Here is a 7,333-nt window from a genome sequence, read left to right as displayed (position 1 = left end):
TTGCTGGAGAAGGACAGCATGTGTGGGGAAGTAAAGGTCTAAAGAGGGTGAGGGAGATCCTCGGTGAGATGCCCTGGCACGATAGTAGCAGTAGTGAACTTGAACATGCCAGCGATTGTGAGGATGACACAGGGCTGGGATACATTTTGCTCTGTTGTATATAAAGTCACCATGAGTTGGAGTTGGCTTGATAACTTCCTTCCTTCCTTCCTTTCTCTTTTTTCTTTCTTTCCTCGCTCTCTTTCATTCATTCATTCATCTCTCTCTATCTTCCTTTGCCTGCAGTTACAGGTGAGAGGGAATTTTTCTCAAACTTGTTTAATATTTGTGCTAGTTTAACAGCATAACTGGAGAGAAATTCAAGTTGTCAAAGACGTCATTTTGCTTGGATTAATTTTCAACACCCGAGGAAGCAGCAGTCAAGAAATCAAATGACGGGAGTGTGCCTTTGACTGGCTGAGAGGGCTTGGCTGTGCATCCCTCTGCTCCTGCTGCAAGGAGATGGCCCAGCAACTTCTCCTGAGGAGGTTTCTGGCCTGGATCATCTCTAGGAAGCCTCCACAGGGTTAATGGACACCCCTTTCTTCTGGGGCCCTCCAGATCCCACAGTGTCATTCTGGTGGCCTAGTAGCAACACCCAGATGATACATACCACTCGAGTCAGTACCACTACTTTAACATCCTTGATGGACCTGGCTATTAGGACTGAGTTATCAACAGTGAAACCTCAGTGGTTGTGGATTCCATACACAATTGTGTGCCCCTGCAAGATCCTGGGGCTGAGGTTAGAGAAGATGGGGGCCAAGCAGCACAGGAAATTCGTGATGGCTAAGCTGCACCTTGAGGACCACATAGATTTTGCCATTGAGTATTAGGTGTCTGCTGTGCCCACTGTGCTGGCTATCAAGAAAAGAGACATGGTGGACAAGTTTGTGGGCATCAAAGATGAGGACCAGTTGAAGGCCTTCCTCAAGAAGCTGATTGCCTGATAGCAGGGAAGCATCCTGATAACCCTTGCCCACCTGGGACACCACAGTCCCAGGGAGGAGCCCCAACAGAATGCCCAGTCCTTTTGGGGTGCACCTTCTGCAGGCCCCCTCTGTCTGACTCCCAGGGACCTGTGTGTGGAAGACCAGATCTCTAGGCTGTTGACCTCCCTTCAGGCCTGATGCAGCCCTCCCTTGGGGTCCAAACACTTTGGTCCTCATCTCCTTGGCCCTTTCTGATCTGAACCTGGTCCTGGCTCATCTGCCTCCTGCCCTTTCCCCTCCTGCTTTGTGAAAAGGAAAAAAAAGAAACCAGAAACTCACCAAGTAAGAGTAATACATTCTTCTCCCTGTTTTTTTTTTTTTGTGTGTGTGTGTGTAAAAGGAAACTTTGTTTATTTATTTATTTTTAATGTTTTATTGTGAATTATGTGATAGTTTACATGGGAGAATATTGGTTTTACATTCATTCTATCGTACATCGTCTCATTGCCATGGTTAAAATCCCCTCCATGCAATCCTTCCCTCGTGCCCCCCCAGGTCTTCAGCACACAGTTGCTCTCCCTCTCTGGATATAAAGTCTCCAGCTGCTCCATTGCTCCACATCATCATCTCTGGCTCCATTTCAGGCATCACTGCTTCTCTGGGTAGGGTCTCACTCTCTGCTCTTCTCCCTTCATGGTCCTAGGGACCTCCGCTCCTAGACTGAAAAGTTAATCACTCTCCTCCTTGCTATAAAACGTCTACCTTTACATTTCCAACCCTAACAATCAGTCCTGATAACAACAATTCACTATTGTATCACAAGAGACCCATCTACATTTCATTGTATCAGCCTCATAGTCAGATTGAATACTACACACTGGAGATTCTACCTTCCTCCATGCCCTCTGGATCTAGGTTCCCTCTTGAAAGCTTATAAGCCAGTCCCTTCTTGCCTTTGTAGCCCCCCTGCCCCCCATTTTGGGTAGCCAATGTCCAAGTTGCCCATCCCTGTCTACTCTGTGTGTGGAGTGTGTGGGAATGATTCTTGCTGTAAGGACTTGTTCCCTCTTTTGAGCTATTGCTTCCATAGGTGTAGGTCAACTTCATCAAATTGTATGAGAATACTTTTTTTTTTCTTCTTCTTCTTCTTTTTACTTCTGGTTGAGCTCTGATCATCCAGTAAAAGGAAGCTTTATTGTTTCCATTTGGTCCAGGCTTGGGAGAAGAGGGCCTCCAATGTGTTGACTATGCTGCCTCTGTGGCTGGAGAGCAAGGTTCAGGCAGAAGGTCTGCAGAGAGCAGGGGAATGCTGAAAGGCCCTTCACAGGCTCTTCCTAGTTGTGTTTGAGAGTGAGCCTCTCGAAGAGATAGTCGCCCATCCCTGCCTGGGAACCAGCCGTCCCACAGAGGTTGGTCAAGTGGTCGCCCATCTTCTTGATAATTTTTACCTCCTCATTGAGGAAAGTCACAGAGGTGGAGGTCTGTGTAGGTAACACTCACTGCATGTAGATCTGGAAGAGACTGGTTCAGGTTCTTCTCCAGAGCCAGGGCTGCTTCCATGGTGTCCAGGGTTCTTCCTCACTCATCTTGGGACAGCTTCTGCACATCCTGGAGGAGTGCTTTACCACTACGCTGGTTTTGCAGTTTCAAAAGACGCCTCTTGAAAGAGACCCTCACGCTTCTTCTTTGCCAACTCATGGAAGAAGTGTTCCACACCTTCCAAAGCCACATCTTTGCGAAATAGAAGCCCAGAAAGAGGTAGGTGTAAGAGGGCCACAGATGCAGATTAACTAGATGGTTGACGCTGGCCTCTGCTTCAGCGGAATAATTCTGATGGATCTGAGAGCTCATGGTTGGTTGAAGATTTGGAGCTAACCACACACACACACACACACACACACACACACACACACACACAAATATGGTGTTTAGCTGGTCCCGGTAACAGGGAATGCTCAAGAAGATGGTCCCGGAGAAGAGATTGGTCCCAAAGAAGTTGTTGGAGGTGGTCCGAGGCTGGAGGTGAGGGAGTCCTGTGATCTGTTCCGTCCAAACCCTGTTGACGCAAAACACAGATCCACAGGACTGCAGTGCGGAACTTCTTTTCTCCCTGTTTTTGTTGGTCTCTCACAAAGCGCTCTCTGATTCCTTTTGCCTTCTGATGTCAAGAACAGACTTGAATCCCCCTCTAAAAGAACCCACTCACCTGCCCTGCCCCTACAGAGCTAAATACCAAGCCCTGGGCTGGGGGATCTGCAGACTCTAGATTCTGAGAAGTTCCAAATACCTTCTTTACTTCCTGTTTGTTGGTCCTGCTGTTCTCTGAGCAGGCAGCTGAACTGTGAACAAATTAGACCAATCAAAGGTTTGCACTTAAAAAAAAATAATCAAATAATGTATTCCATTAGGCAAATTTACTGTACAGGATCTTTTTAAAATGTTTAAGAACAAAGATGCCATTTTGAAGACTAAGGTGTGCCTGACCTAACCCATGGCATTTTCAATACCTTCATATGTATATGAAAGTTGGACAATGGAAAAGGAAGACTATAGATTAATTGATGCATCTGAGTTATGGTGTGGGAAAAGAATATTAAAAGTAGCATGGACTTCCAGAAGTACAAGAAAATCTGAGTTGGAAGAGGTACAGTCAAAATGCTCCTTAAAATCCAGGTAGCAAGACTTTGTCTCTCATACTTCAGACATATAATCAGGAGGGGCCAGTCCCTGGAGGAGGACATCATGCTTGGTAAAGTGGAAGATCAGCAAAAGAGAGAAGACCTCTAACTACATGGATTGGCACAGTGGCAACAGCAATGGGGTCAAGCATAGTATCATAGCGACCCTGCACAGGGTTTCCGAGGCTATAAATCCTTATGGGAGCAGAAAGCCTTATATTTCACCTGTGGAACAGTTGGTAGTTTCGAACTGCTGACCTTGTGGTTCGCAGTCCGATTTGTAACCACTACACTACCAGAGCTCCTTAAAGCCTTATGAATAGCAATTGGATATTGTTTGACATAGTATCTGAAGATGAGTCCCTCACAATGGAAGGTACTCAAAATAGGATGGGGAAAGGGCTACCTCCTTAATGCAGACTTGACCTTAAAGATGTGGACTGAGTAAAGCTTTTGGGACCTTCAGTTGCTGATTGGTCACAATTCAAACTGAAAATAAACAGCTACAAATATCTATTAATAATCTGAATGTTGACCTTCAATATTGCAGAATTCTATGGGCAAAATATTGAATGATGCAGGAAACTTCAAAAGAAGATAGAAGGAATACATGGAGTCATTGTACCAAAAAAATATTGGTTGATGTTTAAACATGTCAGGAAGTAACATATGATCAAGAACTGATGATATTGAAGGGAGAAGTCCAATACTACACTGTTGTTGTTAGGTGCCATCCAGTTGATTCCAACTCAGAGCAACCCTATGCATAACAGAACAATACGCTACCAGGTCTTGAACCATACTCAATTGTTAAGTTTGAGCCCATTGCTGATGTCGTCACTGTGTCAGTCCAACTCATTGAAGGTTTTCCTATTTTTCCTTGACCCTCCACATTATCAAGCATGATATCCTTCTCTAGGGACTGGCCCCTTCTGATAATAGTCTGAAATATGAGAGATGAAGTCTGGCCCTCCTGAATTTTAAGGAGAATTCTGACTGTACTTCTTTCAACATAGATTTGTTTGTTCTTTTGGCAGCCCATCGTACTTTAAAAATTCTTCACCAACACCATAATTCAAATGCATTGATTCTTCTATGGTCTTCCTTAGTCATTGTTCAACTTTCACAGGTGATTGAAAATACCACGATTTGCATCAGGAGCACCTTAGTTCTCAAACTGATAGTTTTTCCCTATAACACTTTAAAGAGCTCTTGTGCAGCAGATTTGCCTAATGCAATAGTTATCTGACTTACTGACTGCTGCTTCTTTGAGTGTTGCTTGTGGATCCAAGCAAAATGAAGTCTTTGGAAACTTCAGTCTTTTCTTCATTTATTATGATGGGGCTATGTCAAATCATGGACAACAGGAAGTGGGTAATCTTCTGGGATCACCTGAGGGTCTGTCTGCCATGGCCAGATGCTTGATGCATTGAAATGACTTAAGACATTCTGAATACATCCATGATCTTAATCTTCTTAATTCTGTGAACAATATATCAAAATACTGTCCAAAATCTGGAATTCCTAGAAAAACCTGACTCTAAGTATGAGCTAGAGATACTTACCTTGAAAAAACCCCTTGATGCTAAGAATTTTAGGAAAGACCATCAAGTTTTTATAAAGATCCTTCAAAAAAGGAAATAAGGGTGAGTTAAGGTCTGAGCAAATTAGAAAAAACTGGAATAGTGAAGGTGGGTCATTTGATAACAGTTGATTAAATAGGAGGGAAAAAATGAATTGCCAAGTGAGAATTTATCTTAGCCCATCAGGGTGAAATGAAATTGTAATGTAATCAATTATCAGCTTTATGTTTTGTATAGCAATGTTCAGTCCTGGTATGGCACTGTGGGTTAATGCACTGGGCTGCAAAGTCGGTTTGAACCACAAGGTCAATGGTTCAAGCTTATCAGTCACTACTAGGAAACCCTATAGAGGGTTGCTATGGGTTGAAACTGACTTGCCAACACTTAACAACAACAACAATAGTAATGTTGAGTAGTCTGAAAATAGGACTGAAAAAAAAAGTAATTTTTATTCAGGAATAGGGATTGGCAAACAAGAACAGTGGAAATTTGGAAAATAGGAATTCTAATTCCTATTACTATCACAACTTGGTTTGTCTAGCTGAAAGCAAAGTTGGGTTGAACTACAAGGTCGGCGGTTCAAATTTACCAGCTGCTCTGCGGAAGCCCTATACAGGGTCGTTATCAGTCGGAACCAACTAATAGGTACTTAACAGCAAGAACAACATGTATAATCTTGGAATGTCATTTTAAAAGAAGGTACTTTTACACAGTCAACAAGTGATAGGTGTAAAGAAAGGAGAGAAGAACTGATATACCTTTGAGACACCAACTAATAATCAGATGTTTGATTGTAACATTAATGTGTCTCATTTAATAGCAAATGCAAAATTGGTTTGAACAGCAGAGTCAGAGGTTCAAGCTCACCAGTTGCTCCTTGGAATCCCTATACAGGGTCATTATGGGTCTAAAGCAACTCCAAGGCACTCAACAACAACAACAACAACAACAACATTCATTTGGCTTGAAAGATTAAGAGTAAAGAAAGAAATGAACTCTTCTGTGGAGGACTTAAATAAAAAGACAAAGGGAGCTCTTGTTTAGGACAGGCTATAAGAGATAACTATTCATTAGGGAGTCTGAAGTCTGTCGTTAAGCACACACAATCACATTCATTAGCCAGTTCCCTGCTTCCTGTCTGAAATGGGTATTTGCGTTCTCTGTGTACAATTAGAAAATGAATTCTGACCTTTGAACCAGAGATTCTTTCCTAGGTTTCTTATGTTCTGGCCTTTGGTATTTTCTCTCTTTGGATCTTCACTGAATTGGTGTGATCTCAAGGCAGAGTATAAATTATTTCTTAAATGATATATTTCAAATGTATGACGAGTTCTCAGAGAACATAAAATATACATAGAAACCAAGTATAAATACCCCAAACGAAGCACATTTCTATGAAAAGATGCCTAAAATTTTGATCGATAAATACGACCGTTTGTTAGTAAATGGCATGCAGCCTACAACCAGAAGCCAGAATTTCAGGGCATCAACAAAATTGCTGCTTGATGTATTTTTGAGACGTCTAACACTTAACTTTCTTAAAGGTCACCACATTACTAAAATAACCTAACCTTTTTTTGTGTGCTTACACTGGATAAGTAAGGAGCTCTGGTAGCGTAGTGGTTACGAATCGGGCTGCGAACCGGAAGGTCAGTAGTTCGAAACTACCAGCCGCTCCGCGGGAGAAAGATGAGGCGTTCTGCTCCCGTAAAGATTTACAGCCTCGGAAACCCTATTCAGGGTCACTATGGGTCGAAACTGACTCGACGGCACTTAACAACAACAACAACATACTGGATAAGTGGTTAAATGAATATGTAAATATAGGGGGTGGTTGAGGGTAAGGGGCTGGTGGGAATTAATTCTAAATGCATATACAGTCATATGTAATGGAACTTTCTGAAAGCTATAGAATTATAGACCCCTTGCATCATTCTATTTTCCAAATTGTATTAGGGCCTTATACAAGGTTACTAAGAGTCAGATCCCTACTTATTTGTCAGTTTGTCATACTTTGTCACTTTGTCATGGCTTGCATGTTGCTGTGATGCTGGAAGCTATACCACTGATGGTTCAGATACCAGCAGGGTCACCATAGTGG

General features: G+C 42.7%; 2 pseudogenes; one reads left to right on the top strand and one right to left on the bottom strand.

The window, feature by feature from the left end:
- Nucleotides 1–468: 468 nt before the first annotated feature.
- On the top strand, nt 469–989 carry LOC102817949 (annotated as a pseudogene).
- Nucleotides 990–2,305: 1,316 nt separating this feature from the next.
- LOC102830784 lies at nt 2,306–2,822 on the bottom strand (annotated as a pseudogene).
- Between the last annotated feature and the right edge of the window lie 4,511 nt (nt 2,823–7,333).

Source organism: Chrysochloris asiatica, unplaced genomic scaffold, assembly GCF_000296735.1.
Source record: "Chrysochloris asiatica unplaced genomic scaffold, ChrAsi1.0 scaffold00017, whole genome shotgun sequence".
Lineage (NCBI taxonomy): Eukaryota > Metazoa > Chordata > Mammalia > Afrosoricida > Chrysochloridae > Chrysochloris > Chrysochloris asiatica.
This window is presented reverse-complemented; position numbering and strand designations above follow the sequence as displayed.